This window comes from Ornithorhynchus anatinus, chromosome 3 (genome assembly GCF_004115215.2).
Source record: "Ornithorhynchus anatinus isolate Pmale09 chromosome 3, mOrnAna1.pri.v4, whole genome shotgun sequence".
NCBI lineage: Eukaryota > Metazoa > Chordata > Mammalia > Monotremata > Ornithorhynchidae > Ornithorhynchus > Ornithorhynchus anatinus.
This window is the reverse complement of record NC_041730.1, coordinates 87,692,138-87,712,882: the sequence shown is the minus strand read 5'-3', so window position 1 is coordinate 87,712,882 and position 20,745 is coordinate 87,692,138.

Genomic DNA, 20,745 nt, shown 5'->3' with positions numbered 1-20,745 from the left:
GAAGAAGCCCTCCCTCACCATCCTCTCATTTCCTATTCACCCTCCCGTCTATGCGCGTGGATCTGAATCCCTTAAATATTTTGAGACTCATCCCACCCCAGCCCCACAGCTCTTTAGTACATATCCTTAAATTCTGCTGTTTTCTTTTGCTGTCTGTCTCCCCACCTAGACCGTAAGACCCTTAGCAGCAGAGATTTTGTCTACCAACTCTATTGCGCTTTCCCAAGCGCTTAATACAGTGTTGTACACACAGGCAGTCCCCAGTAGATACCATCGGTTGATTGTGGACAGAATCATCGAAGAAGCAGGGAAGAGATAAATGTAGAGGGCAGGAAGGAGATATTCAGAATGCGTTGTTTGCAGCCCTCTGTGAAATCTGTCTCCAAACCTTGAGGTGGGCTACAGCTGGAGAGGAGGAGCACTGGATTCCGCCCAACTTGCTTCAGGGGCCCAACACCACATAATTCAAATTATTTGCCTTCAAGACTGATAAGGATCCTGTCGGATAGATCCGGGCCACAGGTCGAAGGAGGGAGTCATGAGCGACTCATCCTCGGAAACTCAGGATCATCTCGGCCTTAGACCAGAGCGAGGGCTTAGGTGGGGGCGGGAGCACAGTGGGGGCAGGATGGGGGCGTGGAGGGAGCGTGGTGAGGATCATGGAGGAAACATGGCGGGAGTATGATGGGGGCATGGCAGAGGCCAGGTGAGGGCACGCCACCCAAACGATTGTTCTCTTGCAACTGGCGGGGGAAAATAACAATTGCATCCGCTGAGAAGCAGCGTGGTTCAATGGGTAGAGCACGGACTTGGGAGTCAGAGGACCGGGGTTCTAATCCCAGCTCCTCCTTCAGTCTGCTGCGGGGCCTTGGACCAGTCATTTCACTTCTCTGTGCCTCGGTTCGCTCATCTGCAAAATGGGGATTCAATGCTTGTTCTCCCTCCTTCTGAGCCTGTGAGCCCCATGTGGGAACTGATTATCTCGTATATACCCCAGCGCTTATAATAATAACAATAAAGTATTTGTTAAGCGCTTACTATGTGCAAAGCACTGTTCTAAGCGCTGGGGGATACAAGGTGAACAGGTTGTCCCTCGTGGGGTTCAGTTTTTTAATCCCCATTTGACAGATGGGGTAACTGAGGCACAGAGAAGTGAAGTGACTTGCCCAAGGTCACACAACTGACTAGCGGCGGAGCCGGGATTAGAACCCGTGACCTCTGACTCCCAAGCCCGCGCTCTTTCCACTGAGCCACGCTGCTTCGTATAGTCCTTAGCATTTAGTAAGCGCTGAACAAAACAGCACTATCATCATTTTCTGTTGGAGAGAAGGGGAGAAATCCGGTGTGGATGCCCAAGGCCTGGAACTGATTTCCAGGTCGGAAGACGCCAGGGGGGAAAACTAACGCCTAGAGATGCTGGAAGAATCAGAAGGATTGATTCGAATGAGGTGGGAGGAATTATTCCCGGGCCCAGGTACTATCCCAGGACTTGGTGGTATCATCAGCTTTTCTCCCATGCGGAATTCAGGATTGGAGTAAGGAAGTTCTTGGCATCAGGAGAGCCCATGAACATCTAGTGCCTTTAATTAGGATGCGGGAAAGATGCTGCTATTTCTTTTTCAATGGTACCTGCGGCACGACGCAGCGGATCGAGCCCGGGCTTGGGAGTCAGAAGGTCACGGCTTCTATTCCTGGCTCCACCACTTTTCTGTTGTGTGACCTTAGGCAAGTCACTTTACTTCTCTGGGCCTCATTTCCCTCATCTGTCAAAAGGGGAGCGAGATCCTGAGCCCCTCATGGGACAGGAAATGGGTCCAACCCAATTTTCTTGTATCTACCCCAGCGCTTACTACGGTGCCTGGCACCTAGTAAGTGCTTATCAAATACCATAATTACTATTATCATTATCTGTTTATCACTTACCGTGGGTCAAGCACTATTCTAAGCAATGGCGCGGGGGACGGATGCAAGTAAATCAGATTCGACACAGACGGGGACATGCACCATGGGGCATGTAGTCTAAGTAGGAGGGGCAATTGAATCCCCATTTTGCAGTTGTTTAGCATCAGGATTTAATCAGCATCAGGTTCAGAAGAAGCAGCGTGGCTCAGTGGAAAGAGCCCGGGCTTGGGAGTCAGAGGTCACGGGTTCGCATTCCGGCTCTGCCACCTGTCAGCTGTGTGACTGTGGGCGAGTCACTTAACTTCTCTGTGCCTCAGTTAACTCTTCTGTAAAATGGGGATTAAGACTGTGAGCCTCACGTGGGACAAGGTGATTACCTTGTATCTACCCCAGCGCTTAGAACAGTGCTCTGCACATAGTAAGCGCTCAACAAATATAAAATACCAACACTATTATTTCCTCTGGCTCCCAACTGAGTGATTTATCCACTAGGCCACACGGTTTCCTCAGTATGGAAGGGAACCTTCTTTCTACGGGTCAGATGCTTCTTCCATCCAGGCTGGGCGGCTCCCTCTATGGTCCTTTCTCTGGGACCTTCTTGGGCCTGCCTCTTGGTGCTACGAATAGCCACTCGCTTGGCCAAAATCCCAATTTCAACTGGGCCCTGGCCAAATTTTGGAAACTTTTTGATAGTATTTAGTTTCCTTCCCTGGGTGTCACCCAAGGGAAGGAAGTTTGGTTGTGTGGCTCTAGTCCTGAACTCAGAGCGAGGAGACCTAGGGGCCAGATTCGGCTCTTTCCTGATTCGCAGCATGACCCTGGGCAAGTCACTATGCCTCTCTGAACCTCAGTTTCCCCATCAATCTAAAAGAGAAAATGTTTGTCGTTCCCTTCCTTTCAGGGGCGGCAGAAAGGACCAAATGAGTAATTAATGAGTGGTACAGTTTCTAGACTGTAATCTTGTTGTGGGCAGGGAACGAGTCTACCAACTCTGTTATAGTGAACTCTCCCAAATGCTTAGTACAGTGCTCTACACACAGTAAGTGCTCAGTAAATATGATTGATTAAGCGATCGGTAATGAAGGAGCTAGACAAAGTAATAGCAATAATAATTATGGTATTTAAGTGCTTACTATGTGCCAAACACTGTTCTAAGCGCTGGACAGATAGACATTCAAAGAGGGATAGGTCAGGGCAGTGGACTAGTACACTTTCTGTATTTTATAGCCTTCTCTCATTCATTCATTCATTCATTCAATAGTATTTATTGAGCGCTTACTATGTGCAGAGCACTGTACTAAGCTCTTGGAATGGACAGATCGGTAACAGATAGAGATAGTTCCTGCCCTTTGATGGGCTTCCTGTCTAATCGTTGGTTTCAAATTCAAATTCATTGATTTCAAAGCCATGTCTTCCATTTTAACATAATTATAATAACTGTGCTATTTGTTAAGCACCTACTTCGTGCCAGGCCCTCTACTAAGTGTTGGGGTAGAGACAAGGTAATTGGCTTGAACACAGTCCCTGTCTCACACCGGGCTCACAGTCTTAGTCCCCAGTTTACAGATGAGGTAACTGAGGTACAGAGAAGTATAGTAACTTGCCCAAGGTCACAGAGAAGACATGTGACTTCAAGACATGTGGCTTTGAAGCTTTTGGCTTCAAAGCTGTCCATCCCTTTGTCCCCCTCCCTTCTCTCCATTTACAGCCTAGCCCGCACATTCTGCTCCGTTCATCTCATCACCTTCCCCCGTTCACGCCTGCCCCGCCGTCGACCCCTGGCCCACGTCCTCCCGCTGTCCCGGAACGCCCTCCCTCCTCACATCCGCCAAACTAACTCTCTTCCCCTCTTCAAAGCCCTACGGAGAGCTCACCTCCTCCGGGAGACCTTCCCAGACTGAGCCCTCCCTTTCCCTCTGCTCCTCCTCCCCTCCCCATCACCCCGACTCCCTCCCTCTGCTCTACCCCCTTCCCCTCCCCACAGCACTTGTATATATTTGTACATATTTATTGCTCTATTTATTTTATTAATGATGTGCATTTATCTATGATTCTATTCATTTTGATGGTAGTGATACCTGTCTACTTGTTTTGTTTCATTGTCTGCCTCCCCCTTCTAGACCGTGAGCCCATTGTTGGGTAGGGATTGTCTCTATCTGTTGCGGAATTGTACTTCCCAAGTGCTTAGTACAGTGCTCTGCACAAAGTAAGCGCTCAATAAATACGACTGAATGAATGAATGAATGTGGCAGAGCCAGGATTAGAACCCAGGTCCTTCTGACTCCCAGGTCCGTGCTCTATCCACTAGGTACGCTGCTTCTCCTAAATACTCTTCCAAATCCCTCCTCATAGAGTGGAGGTTCAATAAATATTATTGAATGAATTGGAACCAGAGAAGCAGTACGGCCTAATGGAAAGAACACAAGCCTGGAGTCGGAGGACCCGGATTCTAATTCCAGCTCTGCCATGTGCTGGCTGTGTGACCTTGGACAAATCATTTAACATTTCAGTTTCCTCATCACGTAAAATGGGGATCGAGTGTCTGTTCTCCATCGTATTTAAGACCGGGAGCCCCAGATGGGACAGAGACTGCGTTCAATTTGATGATCTTTTATCTACCCCAACAGTGACTGGCATATAGTAAGTGCTTTACAAGTACCATTAAAAAAAAAAAAAAGATAAGAGTGTGTGGGTAGTTGAGATCGACACATAATCCCAAAGCCTCCTTTTAGCAGAAAGCTGCGTGCATTTTCCCTTCCCCAGAGAATTATGAATTAACTCCGATGGGTGCAAGTGCTTGATCAGCTGGGAAATGTCCCAAAGGCAGACCTCTGAATGGAAGAGAAGGAGAAACCAAGGATCCGGTTAATCTATAAACAGGATTAGCAGTATCCTCTGAATCACTGAGTGTTAGCTGTTCTGTGCTAGCCAAACTACAAGGCTAAAGGATCCATCAATCAGTTGGATAGTACTATCCGTCAGTAGCATTTGAGTGCCTTCTGTGTGCGGCAAGTTGTACTAAACACTTGGGAGAGTACAACAGAAGAAGCACGCGTCGAGAGAATGAGGGGCTTGAATCTGCAGAGTTCTTGTTTTGATTTTTTAAAAAATGACAACGGTTCCCCCGCTGCCCCTAGTCCACGCCAGCTAGGATATTTTATAGTCCTCTCCACCCCATCCGATAAACTGTGGTTCCCCCAGCAAAGGTTTAGTGACTCGGATGGTGGTCCCGTGGACCTCGTGCTCCTCCGCTAGACTGTAAACTCGTTGAAGGCAAGGATTGGGTCTTCTAATAGTATTGTACTCTCCTGAGTGCTTAGTGCAATCCATGAGTCAGTCAGTTGATGGTGTTTATTGAGTGCTTAATGCGTGCAGAGCACTGTACAAAATGTTCGGGAGAGTAGAATACAACAGAGTTAATAGACTTCATCAGCTTCTCTTTACCATCAGCTTTAAATTCTTTCCATCATCTTTAAAACCCTCAATCACGTTGTCCCCTCCTACCTCACCTCTCTACTCTCTTACTGCAACCCAGCCCACATACATTGCTCCTCAAATGCCAACCTTCTCGTTGTTCCTCCATCTCAACTATCTTCACAATTACTGTGCCCCTACTTTTAAGCCTTACTGAAGGCCCGTCTCCTCCAAGAGGTCTTCTCTGACTAAGCCCTCCTTTCTTCTTCTCCCACCCCCTTCTGCATTGCTCTGACTTGCTCCCTTTATTCATTTCCCCCTCCCAGCTCCTAAGCACTTACTACATATCTGTAATTTTATTCCTTTATATTAATGTCTGTCTCCCCTTCTAAACTCAAAACTCATCGTGGGCAGGAATGTGTTATTTTGTTATATTTTTCTCTCCCCAGCATTTAGTACAGTGCTCTGCACACATTAAGCACTCAATAAATACGACTGACTGACCGAACTATAAGCTGTCTAGAGGGGGAGAGAGACATTGAGATAGATAAATTATGGAAATGTACGTAAGTGTTGTGGGGATGAAGGTAGGTTAAATACCAAGTGCCTAAAGGTCAGGGATCCAAATGCGTAGACAATGCATGCTCTGAAGTGCTCTGAACAAATATTATTGCTCGACTGATTCATTCTTTCATTCAATCGTATTTATTGAGCACTTGCTGTGTGCAGAGCACTGTACTTAGCTCTTGTAATGTACAGCTCGGCAACAGATAGAGACAATCCCTGCCCCACAGCGGGCTCACAGTCTAAAAGGGGGAGAGAGACAACAAAACAAAACAAGTAGTCAGGCGACCATCAAGATAAATAGAACCATAGATATGTACACATCATTAATAAAATAGAGTAATATATAATATATACAAATAGAGAAGCAGCATGGCTCAGTGGAAAGAGCCCGGGCTTGGGAGTCAGAGGTCATGGGTTCTAATCCCGGCTTCGCCGCTTGCCAGCTGTGTGACTTTGGGCAAGTCACTTCACTTCTCTGGGCCTCGGTTACCTCATCTGTAAAATGGGGATTAAAACTGTGAGCCCCACGTGGGACAACCTGATCACCTTGTATCCCCTCAGCGCTTAGAACAGTGCTTTGCACATAGTAAGCGCTTAACAAATACCACCATTATTATTATATACGAATATGCACAAGTGCTGTGGGGAGGGGAAGGGGGTAGAGCAGAGGGAATGGGGAGGGGAGGAGCGGCAAAGGGAAAGGGAGGGCCCTGTCTGGGAAGGCCTCTTAGAGGAGGTAAGCTCTCAGTAGGGCTTTGAAGAGGGGAAGAGATTTAATTTGGCAGATGTGAGGAGGTAGGGCATTCCAGGTCAGTGGTAGGACTTGGGCCAGGGGTCAACGGCGGGACAAGCGAGAACGAGGCACCGTGAGGAGGTTAGCGGCAGAGGAGCGGAGCGTACGGGGTGAGCCGTAGAAGGAGAGAAGGGAGGTGAGGTAGGAGGGGGCCAGGTGACGGAGAGCTATTGATTGATTATGTCATCGATTCACTACATGTCCTTGGGAGTCTTTTCACCTATCCTTGTCCAATTTTCCTCAGCGGCAAAATGAGTTCGGTGAGGCAGTCCTACCTAAGAGAAGCCAAGGTGCAAGGCAGCAGTGGGGAAAGAGGCGTCGTAGAACTGTGACCTGGCAGGAGCCTGACTTCCCGACTAAATCCCAGAAAGGAAGGTGAGGAGGGAAAGCCAACTCTAACGGGAGAGGCCCTTGGCAGAAGTTCTGAGACAGACTCAAACCTCAAGCAAAGTCTTGGGTGTGAGGGGTCTTGTAGGGAGGAGGTTTGAAATGGATGCAAACTCCACCAACTCTTAGCCTCTTCCCAGTCAGGCCAACGTCTCCCATTACAGGCCAGGGCTTCTCTTTCAAGCCAACATCTCTCATCCAGGACAGTGGAATGTCCCATTTGATCAGCGGGTGTGTGTTTGTGTGGTGGGGGGGGTGTCATCCAGGTTTTGCTCTCAAACAGGCGTCCTCTTAATCGAACAGCTGGAAAGAGTCTGCCTTTCTCTTCTCTTTTTTTAAAGAATTGTTTATGTGGTTTTCACTGTAAACACCGGCTGAAAACTGAAAAAGCAATTGTTAGTGTATCAGGAGGGACGAGCCAGGCCTGTTAGGAGTTCCGAGGCCTGTAGAATGTAATGGGATGTATCGCGTGATTAAACAAGACCCGTAATTAATGACATCAATAAAACAATTTGTTAGAGCGGCCATGGGAGGTTTTGCGCGTGGTGGTTAGCGCGGGTACAGGCACACTCCCGGTTGGAAAGGGATGTTTTCGGTAAAGCTGTCCAGATTGGGCGACGATTCTGAGAATCAGGCGCAGATTAAGCCGTTCACTTATGTTTGGTCACATAAATGCTGCTCCTCCCAGGAGGTGGTCCCCCCCCACTCCCCACCAGCCCCCCAGTTCAACTCCTCCACGAGAGGGTCATCTCTGACCCCACCAGGGTAGGCCTCCATCTTTGTAGTCAGTCACAGCTTTGGCGACTAGAGATCCAGGACTGCAGACAATCCCTTGCTGATCGGGGATGCAGCTTAGCTAAATAGAAAGACCCCCAAGCCCGGGAGTCAAGGGTCCTGGGTTCTCATCCCAGCTCTCTCATTTGCCTGGTGTGCGGCTGTGGGCGAGTCACTTCATTTCTCTGTGCCACAGTTTCCTCGTCTGTAAAATGGGGATTAAATACCTATTCTCCCTCCTCCTTTGGCTGCCGGCCCCATGTCGTTTCGACACGGTATATCTAGTATCTCCTCTCTCAGGGTCACACCTGGAGAGTTTCCAGTCCTCTACCAGTCACGGCTATGGAAGGGAGAGCCAAGCAGAAGCACAGCCATTCCATTCCTAGCTTGGGCAGTGGCTAGCGAGTGGCAGGCCATCTGCTACAAGTCAAAACTCACCCGTGCTGGGCAGCAGCGGCACGGGAGTCGAGGGCGGAGACTCAAGTTTACTGGGCGGAAGGAGGCAGTGATAAACCACTTCCATATTTTTATCAAGAAAACTCTCTGGATCCGCTACCAGAACGATTGCTGATGGAGGGCGGTACGTTCTGGGAGATGTGTGTCCGTGCTGTCGCTATGGGTCGGACACGACTCGACGGCATAAGACAAGATTCCGGTATCAACGAGGTGGCCTGAAAAGTTTCCCGAACGAGAAAGGGTTTTTGCAATCCTCACCTTGACTCTTAAGAGTGGTGAGTTCCTAGCTTTTCCTCCTTGCGTCCTCCCAGGAGACACCTAGTCCCTGGGGCTTTAGATTGGTCTGCTAACCTCAGAAGCCAACAGTAATAATCATTAATAACTGTGGTATTTGTTTAACACTTACTCTGAGCCAACCACCAGACTAAGCATGGGGGTAGATACAAGATAATCATGTAGGACAAGGTCCCTCTCCCATATGAGGCTCACAGCTTAAGGAGAAGGGAGAGTGGGTATTTACTCCCCACTTTACCGATGGGGAAACTGAGAGACGGAGAAGTCAAAGGTCGCAAGTGACAGAATGGGGGTGAGGATCCAGGTCCTCTGACTCCCAAGCTTGGGCTCTTTCCTCTAGGTCAAGCTGCTTCCTTGGTCAGCGAGGGATTACCTGGAGACCTGGATCTCCAGTACCAATCAATCCATCGTATCTATTGAACACTTACTCTATGCAGAACATTGTACTAAGCAATTGGTAGAGTACAGTGTAAAAGAGTTGGTAGACACGTTCCCTGCCCATAATGAGCTTACAGTCTAGAGGGGGACACAGACAGGAATATAAATTGTGCCTATGTAGTCAGTCAATCAATGGTATTTATTGAGGGCTGACTGTGTGCAGAGCTCTGTGCTAAGTGCTCGGGAGAGTATGATACCACAGAATTGGTAGACACACTCCCGGCCCACAACCATAAGTTCTGCGGGGCTAAGGGTGGAGCCAATTAAGAACACAAATTCAAGTGCAAGGATGATGCAGAAGAGAGAGGGAGGGAGGAAAGGCCTTTTGGAAGAGATGTGAGTTAATAAGGCTTTGAAGATGGGGAGAGTGATCGTCTGTCACATATGCAAGGGGAGGGAGGTGGGGGTTTTTGGCATTTGTTAAGCACTCACCACATGTCAAACACTGTTCTAAATGCTGGGATAGATACAAGTTAATCAGGTTGGGCATAGTCCCTGTCCCACATGTGACTCACAGGCTAAGTGAGTTTTAGGATGTGGACCAAGGGTCGGCAGCGAGATAGAAGAGATCAAGGCACGGCCGTAGGTTGGCATTAGAGGAGCAGAGTGAGCCTGTCGGCTTATAGTAGACAGTCAGCAAACTAAGATAAGCGGGGACAAGGTGATTAAGTGCTTTAAAACCAGTGGTAAAGAGTTTCTGTTTGATGCTGAAGTGGATGGGCAACCACTGGAGTTCCTTGAGGAGTGGGAAAGCATGGACTGAACATTTTTTTAGAAAAATGATCTAGGTAGCAGAGTGAAGGAGGGACTGGAATGGGGAGGGAAAAGAGGCCGGGTGGTCAGCAACTTAGGATAAATGCTTGGATCATCTCTAAGCCCTCTCACCCACCCTTCTCCCCTTGCCCAACAATGCCAGCGACTGGAAATGAGGAGAGCACGTCCCTGGATTTCTGAAACACAAAAGGGACTGGAGCCTTAGGGAGCGGAATCCCCTGCCCTCCCTGCACCACCATAGAGCACAGAAGAGGGTGCCCTAAATTCTTAGAGCATAGAAAAGGGTCCCCTAACTTCCAAACCAGCAGAAGCAGCATGGTCTGGTGGAAAGAGCATGGGCCTGGGGGTCAGAATGACCTGGGTTCTAATTCCGGCTCTGCCCCTTGTCTGCTGTGTGACTTTGGGCAAGCCCTTTTCTGTGTCTCAGTTTCCCTCTAGACTGTAAACTCCTTGTAGGCAGGGAATGTGTCTATTTATGTGTCTGTGTATTGTTTACAGAGATGCAGCGTGGCTTAGTGGAAAGATCACAGGCCGGGCAATCAGAGGTCATGGTTTCAAATCCTGGCTCCACTACTCGTCAGCTGTGTGACTTTGGGCAAGTCACTTAACTTCTCGTGCCTCAGTTACCTCATCTGTAAAATGGGCATTAAGACTGTGAGCCCCACATGGGGCAACCTGAGCACCTTGTATCCTCCCCAGCGCTTAGCACAGCGCTTTGCACATAGTAAGCGCTTAACAAATGCCATCATTATTATTATTATAATATTGTACTCTCCTAAGCACTTTGTCCCATGCTCTGCACATAGTAAATGCTCAATAAGTATGATTGAATTAATGAATGAAAGTTACCCCGTCTGTAAAATGGAGACTAAGACTGTGAGGCCCATGTGGGACAGAGACTGTGTCCAGACCGATTATCTTATATCTACCCCAGTGCTTAGTACAGTGCCTGACACTCCACCACCTTGCCCCCTCCTACCTCACCTTGCTACTCTCCTTCTACAATTCAACTTGCACACTTCGCTCCTCTAATGCTAACCTTCTCACTGGGCCTCGATCTCCCCTATATCGCCACTTACCCCAGCCCACATCCTGCCTCTGGCCTGGAACGCCCACCCTCCTCAAATCCCACAGATAATTACTCTCCCCCCTCTTCAAAGCCTTACTGAGGGCACATCTCCTCCAAGAGGCCTTCCCAGACTAAGCCCCTCCTTTCCTCTTCTCCCACTCCTTTCTGCCTAACTCTTACTCCCTTTGTTCTCCCCTCCGTCCCAGTCCCACAGCACTTACGTGCGTATCTGTAATGTATTTATTTGCACTGATGTCTGTCTCCCCAGCTCTAGACTCATTGTGGGCAGGGAATGTGCCCGTTTATTGTGGTATTGTACTCTCCCAAGCACCCAGAACAGAGCTGCGCTTACAGTAGATGCTCAATAAATACAATTTCATGAATGAATGAACTAACTCTGTGGTCCATTAAGATTCCTCCTCTGCCCCTGCAGGAGGGAGCCCGATCAGGGAAACTAGCAGGAGGGGAGACTGAGGGGTCCTGCGAGTCTGTGGAGAGCCCATCCGCCAACCTTGCTGATGGCGTCTAGAGCTTGGGAGGTCCTAGCAGCCCAAAGCGGAACGGATACTCTCCCTGCCAGCCGCTGAAATTCCTGCTTTATGGAGTGCCTTTTGTGCCGGGATCAGCTGTCAGCCTGAGGTCTATTTTTAGGCAAGCACATCTCATTCCCTTCCACGCAGCTATCCAGGGGCAGAGGAGAGGAGCCGGGATCGTGGAGAAGAATGGGGCAGGAGCCGGGGCGCCATGGAATGCCGCACGTGTTGCTGTGAGCTTTGTTTGCAAGAATGTATGAATCAGGTCACTTGCAGGTGATTGGCATGAATAGGAACAGGTGTGTAGATGGGTGACAGTGGGGTGGGGTCGGGGAGGGAGTCTCATGTGCCCGCGTCTGCAGCCCTCACAGTCACATGAACATGATTCCAGACGCATCGTGATAGTGGTGTTTTGTTAAGTGCTTACTCTGCGCCAAACGTTGTATTAAGCCCTGGGGGAGAGATACATTATAATAATAATAATAATTGTGGTATTTGGTAAACGCTGACTACATATCAAGGACTATACTAAGCGCTGGAGTGGAGAAAAGCAAATCGGGTTGGACATAGTCCCTGTCCCGCTTGGGGCTTGCAGTCTTAATCCCCGTTTTACAGATGAGGTAACTGAGGCACAGAGAAGTAAAGTGACTTTCATTCAGTAGTATTTATTGAGCGCTTACTATGTGCAGAGCACTGGACTAAGCGCTTGGAATGTACAAACCGGCAACAGATATAGACAGTCCCTGCCCTTTGACGGGCTTAAAGGCCACACAGCAGACAAGTGGCACACCTGGAATTAGAACTCATCACCTTTTGACTCCCAGGCCCGTGCTTATCCACTGTGAGATGCAACTCAGTCCCTCTCCCACATGGGGCTTACAGTCCAAGTAGGACAATAAGTAGTATAAAAGGAATCCTTATTTTGTAGATGAGGAAACTGAGGCTCAGAAAAGCAAAGTAACTTGCCCAAAGCCACCCAGCAGGGAAGTGTCGAAGCCAGGACTAGAATCCAGGTCTCCTGACTCCCAGACTTTTCTACTAGCCTCATTATAATAGCAGAGAAGAAGCTTGGCTTAGTGGATAGAATAAGGATTAGAGCATGGGCCTGGGAGTCTGAAGGCCCTGGGTTCTAATTCTGGCTCCGCCATATGTCTGCTTTGTGAACTTGGACAAGTCACTTAACTTCCCCGTGCCTCAGTTACCTCATCTGTAAAGTGGGATTAAGAGTGTGAGCCCCTTGTGGGACAGGGACTGTGTCCTACTTGATTAACTTGTATTTACCCCTGTGCTTAGAACAGTGTTTGGCACATAGTACGTGCTCAACAAGTACTATTATTATTATTATTATTATTAGATTATTATTATTGTAATATAATTATATATTAAAATATATCATATGTAATATATACAAATAAATAATATATAATTATATAGTATATTATATAATTATAATCTATTATAATGTATTATAATGTCTTATATATTCTATAATTATATTATAATAATAAATAATCATAATTATTATTAGTCTCTGTCCCCCGAGCTGGGCATAAATAGTAAGCACCAAAGGGAAAAGGAGATTGTCCAGCCCCAGATCTAGACACACAACATTTTCACCCATATGAACATGATCACTCACAGATATTTGCATGGATGTCCAACAAGATACAGAGACAGGCAAAGAAAAAGGCAGTCATGAAGAGCCAGAGCTACACAGAGTTTTGAGAGCCAGAAAAACTCCCGGTTGAGGATGCAGAGAGATCTAGAAAGACTAGCAGAGTAAATTGGCGTAGGGAGACGGAGCTTTGGACACAGGAGGTCAGAAACCCAACTAGGAACTAAAGGAAGCAGAGGCCCGGGGGGAGATATAGATAAATTTGATATAGAATCCAAGCCGCTGAGACAGTGTCACCAACGGAGAGCTAGAGAGACGCGGAGAGATGAAGAAGGGAGGCAAAGAAGCAGATGGAAGAAGAAAGGAGAGGTGAGAGAGAAAATGGGGCAGAGGCAGGAGGTCAGAGTGCAAGCCTAAGCAGTCTGGGTTATGCGGGATGGGAAAGAATGGAGAAGTAATTTGAGAGGTGGAATAAGGTAGGAGGGGGTTACATAGGAAGGAAGAGGAGAAAATAGGTGGGTAGCAGGTGTTTCAGTAATAGAAACCTGTCTTGTTTCTCAGAGTGTATTTTCTTTAGCTATTTATCAGGCATATATGTTAAAATCAAATGGAGAAGTAGTTCCACCCATGGAATAAGGTAGGAGAGGGGCTGCATAAGAAGGCTGAGGAGAAAACACTTAGGTGGGTAGCAGGAGTTTCAGTAATAGAAACCTCTCTTGTTTCTCAGTGTATTTACTTCAGCTACTTATCAGGCATATATGTTAAAATCAATCGACCATCAATCAATCTTATTGATTGAGCACTTACTGTATGGGAAGCACTGTACTAAACACTTGGGAGAGGACCCGTGTAAAAGAGTTGGTAGACACGCTCCCTTTCCACAAGGAGCTTACAGTCTAGAGGGGAAGCCAGACATTAATATAAATAAATAAATTACGGATATGTACACAAGTGCTGTGGGCCTGAGGGTGGGGTGAATGAAGGGTGCAAATCCAAGTGCAAGAGCGACTCAGAAGGGAGTGAGTGTAGAGGAAATGAGGGCTTAGTCAGTCATTCACCCCACACATCCAATCCGTCACCAAGACCTGCCGGTCTCACCTTCATAGTATCTCCAAGGTCCTCCCTTTCCTCTCCCTCCAAACTGCTATCGTGCTGGTACAAACTCTCATAATATCCCGACTGGATTATTGTGTCAGCCTCCTCTCCGATCTCCCTTTCTCCTGTCTCTCCCCGCTCCAGTCTATCCTTCATTCCGCTGCCCGGATCATCTTCCTGCAGAAACGCTCTGGGCATGTCACTCTCCTCCTCAAAAACCTCCAGTGGTTGCCCATCAACCTCTGCACGAAACAAAAACTCCTCACTCTTGGCTTCAAAGCTCTCCATCACCTTGCCCCTTCCTACCTCTCCTCCCTTCTCTCTCTCTATTACCCACCCCGTACACTCCGCTCCTCTGCTGCTCACCTTCTCACGGTCCCCCATTCGCGCCTGTCCCGCCGTCGACCCCTGGGCCACGTCCTACCGCTGTCCTGGAACGCCCTCCCTCCTCACGTCTGCCAAACTAACTCTCTTCCCCTCTTCAAAGTTCTACTGAGAGCTCACCTCCTCCAGGAGGTCTTCCCAGCTTGAGCCCCCCCTTTCCCTCTGCTCCCCCTCCCCTCCCTTTTCTCCCCTCACCCTCTGCTCTTCCCCCTTCCCCTCCCCTCAGCACTGTGCTTATTTGTATATATTATTTATTACCCTATTTATTTTGTTAACGAGATGTATACTCCATGATTCTATTTATCTTAATGAGCTTGTCTTGCTTTGTTTTGTTCTGTTTTGCTTTGCCGTCTGTCTCCCCCGTTTAGACTGCGAGCCCGTCATCGGACAGGGACGGTCTCTATCTGTTGCCGAATTGTACATTCCAAGGGCTCAGTCCAGTGCTCTGCACGTGGTAAGCGCTCAATAAATACTATTGAATGAATGAATGAATGGAAGGGTCCTTCAAGGAGATGTGATTTTAAAAAGGCTTCGAAGGTGGGGAAAGGGATCGTCTGCTGTATATGAAGAGGGAGGGCGTTCCGGGCTAGAGGATGTGGATGAGGGGTCGGCGGTGAGATAGGTGAGATGGAGGGACAGTGAGGAGATTGACATTGGAGGAGTGAATTGTGTAGGCTGGGTTGTAGTAGGAAGTCAGAGAGGTAAGGTGAGGGGTGGGAGGGGCAAGAAGACTGGATTCTTAGACTGTGAGCTCACTGTGGGCAGGGAATGTCACTGTTTATTGTTGTATTGTACTTTCCCAAGAGCTCTGCACACAGTCAGTACTTAATAAATACGGTTGAATGAACGAATGGATAAATGAATGCTTTAAAGCTGATGGTAAGGAGTTTCTGTTTGATACCAAAGTGGATGAGCAACCATGGAAGGTTCTTGAGAAGTGGGGAATCACAGACTGAATGTTTTTGTAGAAAAATTATCTGGGCAGGAGAGTGAAGTATGAACTGGAGTGGGGAGGGACAGGAGGCAGGGAGATCAGCGAGGAGGCTGACACGGTAATCCAGGCAGGATAGGATAACTGCTGGCATTCATGTGGAAGCAGTTTGGATGGAGAGGAAAGGGCGGATTTTAGCGGATATGAAGGTTGAACCAACAGGATTTGGTGATAGAACGTGGGGGTTGAATGAGAGAGATGAGTCAAGGATAACGCCAAGACCTGGGGAGTTGCTTATCTAAAGCACATATGTTAGGGTTTACCTATGTGAGAGTCAGCATAAACCGCAGTAAGCATTGAATAAACATGTGACTTAGAGAGCGTCACGATCTCCCCGCTCTCAGGTTCATTTTTTCCTAGGATTGGAACTGTCCAGGTTACTGGAGGGGGATTTTCATAGGATTGGAACTGTCCAGGTTTGGAGTCTGCCTGGAGGGGGAGTTTCCTTTTGGAAAGTTTGAAGAAAAGCGTTCTGATGTTTTATGGAAAATTTTTTTAAAAAATCCCCATTGTGCTTGGCAAAAAGGAGAAGGAGGACATTTCATTTCAACCAATTTCCTCGAAGTGGATGTTGAAAACTTTCAACATTGCAACATTTCACCCTTGGTGCCTCAGAGAAATGATGAGGATGATAATTACTTAGAGCATCATAGAAAAGCCCTGAGTGCACCGAAGAAAGTGTGGCGCACTCTCTCCATGGGTTCTGTTTTCTTAAGCCCTTGTTTGTTATCTCCCTGCAGCAACTCCCAGTGGCTTAGAGCACGAGCCTGGGAGTCAGAGGACCTGGGTTCTAACCCTAGCTCCACCACTTGCCTGCTGTGTGACCTTGGGCAAGTAACTTAACTTCTCTGTGCCTCCGTTCCCTCATCTGTAGTTCGGGGATTCAATACCTGTTGTTCCTTCTACTTAGACTGTGAGCCCCATGTGGGGCCCGATGATCTTGTAATAATAATAATAATAATGGAATTTGTTAAGCGCTTACTATGCGCAAAGCACTGTTCTAAGCACCGGAGAGGATACAAGGTGATCAGGTTGTCCCATGTGGGGCTCCCCATTTTACAGATGAGGGAACTGAGGCACAGAGAAGTTAAGTGACTTGCCCAAAGTCACAGAGCTGACAAGCGGCGGAGCCGGGATTTGAACCCATGTCCTCTGACTCCCAAGCCCGGGCTCTTTCCACTGAGCCACGCGGCTTGTATCTGCCCCCCAAAACTTAATATAGTGCTTGGCACAGAGTAAGCACTTAACAAATTCTCCAATTATTATTACTATTATTATTACACTCCATCCACCACACTCTCCAACCAGGCACCCATGTGGTCAGATGACAAGCAACGTGGCTTAGCGGATAGAGCACGGGCCTGGGAGTGAGAAGGTCATGGGTTCTAATCCTGTCTTTGCCACCTGTCTGCTGTGTGACCTTGGGCAAGTCACTTCACTTCTCAGGTCCTCAGTTACTTCATCCATAAAATGGGATTAAGACTATGAGCCCTATGTGGGAAAGGGTCTGTGTCCAACCTGCCTACCTTGTATCCACCCCAGTACTTAGAACAGTGCTTGGCACAGAGTAAGGGCTTAACGAGTACCATAATCATTAGAGGTTCCAGGAGGTCCCTCGAGTTCAATGGCTCAGAGATCTTGGAAGTTTGGCTTCAGGCACCGTGGCAACTCACCTCAGCAGCGCAAAGCAGGGTTGCTTAATGGTTGACCGGAGACATTTGGCCTCTGGACCCCCTTGCCTCACTATCCCGCCTTGAAATTCCTGATGCTCAGTGAAGCCTTCCAAAATGGCGCCTGGAACAAGCTGGAGAATTGAGTGTCCTCGACTACTGTTAATTTGGGAATTGCTGGCCTGGGGCTGCGGGCGGCCCAAGGGCTATCTGAAAGTCTGCCTGGCTCCTTCTGCCTGCCTGGCAGAAGCGGAAGCAGTGGTAATATTGCTTGTGCCAAACCGAAGAGTGCTGGGGTAGATACAAAATAAACCATTTAGGCACGACTCCTGCCCGACAAGGGACTCAAATGCTGCGAAAAACCGGTAGAAAATGGGATTAAATTACAGATTCAATAAATGAATTAAAATAAATTACAGATGCAATAAATTACAGCTAATAGGAGAAACTCCAAATTAAACTTTCAAAATTAAAGGACGTTAGTGAATAGAACATGGAGGACATAATCTTCAAGCCTGACTCTCTCTGAGTCAAGAATCCTGGGTTGTTAGGTAATAGAATTCTACAGGGATAGCAAGCTTATTTTGGTTAGAACCAAAATAAAGACTTTAGGTCATTGGAAAAGTTGGTATTAAGTCTGAAAAGGAGAAGTTACTGTTTTCGAGAAGAATCAGTGTCAGAAACCTTACGGAAAGATAATATACTGTAAACTCTTCCTATATTCTATTAGTTGTTTGCAGACTGGGAACATATCTACAAATTCTGTCATACTGTACTCCCCCAAATGCTTAGTGTAGTGCTTTGCACATAGTAAGCACTCAATAGAGTGGGGTAGTAATAGTGATTTTAAGCACTTACTATGTGCCAGGCACTGTTCACGCCTGGGAGTCAGGTGGAGCCGGGTTTTAATTCCGGCTCTGCCACATGTCTGCTGTGCCTCCTTGGGCAAGTCAGTTCTCTTCTTTGTGCCTCAGTTACCTCGTCTGTAAAATGGGGAGTAAGATTGTTATCCCTATGTGGGATAGGGACTGTGTCCAACCTAGTGCTTAGTACAGTGTCTGACACAGAGTAAGCAGTGAGTAACTACCAAAAATTTTGATCGAGCGATGTGCTGGATTTAATCCTGAGTAGCGAGTAAGACTCCTTGAGGTAAGTATATGCAGGACACTCACTCTGCAAGGGTCCTTTCAATAAGATTCAAATTTAACACCGTTTCTGGTGAGAACCCCTCCTATAAAATTCTGTGATTTGGGTCACTGCCCTTGAAAAAGGACATGGGGAAAGTAGAGTCCAGAGAAAAGTGATAAAAATGATTAGGGGTGGAAAATGGTTGTCAAGCAGCAAGGTTAAAGGAATTGAGAGGTTTTATCCTGAAAGGAAAGGCTAAGGAATGACTTCATCACTGTCAAAAATATTTTTCTGAGGATCCCAGCCAGTTGGTCGGAGGATGCATCTACAGAAAACCAGAGCCGTCCTTAAACCGAAACTGAAGAGATTTAGGTCGGACATAAGAAATAACTTCTTGGTTTTTATAGACTTAGGGAAGTCATGGAGTACTGTATTTCTTCCTGAGATTACAAGATTGTCTTTTTGAAAACTAGTCCTGGAGATCTTTATAAAAAGAGAGAGAAACGACCACTCTGCCTTGTCCAGGGCCCAGTGATCTTCCAAGTGTCCATCCATCGGTACAATTTTATGATTATTCTGGAATTTTCCAGTGGGAACTCTGGTTCTGCTGAGGTTGCTTCCTGGGCCTCAGATCCCACTTTTCCCTTCTTAGACCTCCTTCTGCCTTCTGAGGAGTTCACCCCTCCTTCTTGAACTGCCTCCTCTCTTAGACAGGCTCTCCCTGTCAGGAAGCTCCTCACCCCAGAATGCCTACTGTGACATCAGAGCCACCTTTGATGATGTCCCCCGCTCACAGTTCTAGGGCCACGGGGCCCCTGGAACACCACACAACCCTGCAACAATTAGTCTGGGCTAGAGGTGGTGGACAGGAGAATTGTGTGGGGGCAGATAAGCGGAAGAGCATTAGATTGGAAACATCTGCGGACCGGAGGCGGTCAAACTGGTATTGTAGACCGTATGTGCTCGCATTCCTGTGGGAAACAGACTGCCTTTTACCTCAGAAAACAATAAAGGAGAAGCAGCGTGGCCTGATGGAAAGAGCATGGGGCTGGGAGTCAGAAGGCCTGGGTTCTCATCCCGATTCCCCACTTGTCTGCTGTGTGCCCTTGAACAAGTCACTTAACTTCTGTTTGTCTCCGTTCTTTCACCTGAAAATTGAAGATTTAATATCTGTTCTCCTTCTACTTAAGCTGTCAGCTTCATATGGATCCTGATTATCTTGTATCTTCCCCAGTACTTAGGGCAGTGCTGGACACATAGTAAGTGGTTAACAAATACCATAATTATTCTTCTTCTTACTACTACTATTCAGGTTGCAGGGTCTTTTTTTCAGAAATTTGTATTTGTTAAGCACTTATTATGTATCAAACACTGTTCTAAGCGCTAGGATAGACGCAAGTTAATTAGGTTGGGAACAGTCCTTGTCCTATATGGAGCTCATCCCTGTCCTACAAGGGGCTTACAGTCTAAGTAGAAGGGAGAACAGGAGCAGCATTGTCTAGTGGCTAAAACCCGGGCCTGGAGTCAAAAGGACCTGGGTTCTAATCCCGGCTCTGCTACTTGTCTACTGTGTGACCTAGACCAAGTCCCTTATCTTCTCTGTATCTCAGTTACCTCATCTACAAGTAATAATAATGGTATTTGTTAAGCACTTATTATGTGCCAGGCACTATACTAAGCACTGAGGTGAATGCAAGCAAATTGGTTTGGACACAGTCCCTCTCCCACGTGGGGCTCACAATTTCAATTCCCATTTCACGGATGAGGTAACTGAGGCCCAGAGAAGTGAAGTGACTTGCCCAGTGTCGCATAGCAGACAAGTGTTAGATCCGGGATTTAGAACCCAGGATCTTCTGGCCTGTGCTCCCGGCATGGCACGTAAATTGGGGATTAAGATCACGAGACCATATAAGACCATATCAGAGCCACCTTTGACGATGTCCCCCGCTCACAATTCTGGGGCAGAGCCAGGACCGGAGCCTAAATCCTCTGACACTTGAAGCAGGTCCCTTTCCTTCAGCTGCCCTGGCCCTCCTGCAGTACTTCTTGTCCAACAGGATCATCTCCCCCTCCATCCCTGCAGGATACCCGAGCCTCCTTCCTCACCTCACCACATGTCCACATCCGTCTGAGGCCTTCTGCTCCCACTTCCACCCTTGTTCCCACTCCAGGTGGGCTGAGCTGGGACCCAGGGGGATGCAGAAGTTCCTAAACTCTTGGCCTTCAACATTTGAACCTCCTCTGTCTTGGAGGATCGAAGAGAACACCCAATATCGTGTAAGCTCCACCTGGACAGGGAGCGTACATTGTGCTCCTGTCGTCCTCTTCCGAACACTTATTATGGCGCTCAAAAATACCATTGTTTCTACTGCTTCGAGCCTCTTCCTTCCTTTCTTGCCCCCCGGTGCCTCCCTCCATCCCAGTTATCTTTTTAAATTTAGCCAGACCGAAGGCTGGAGCT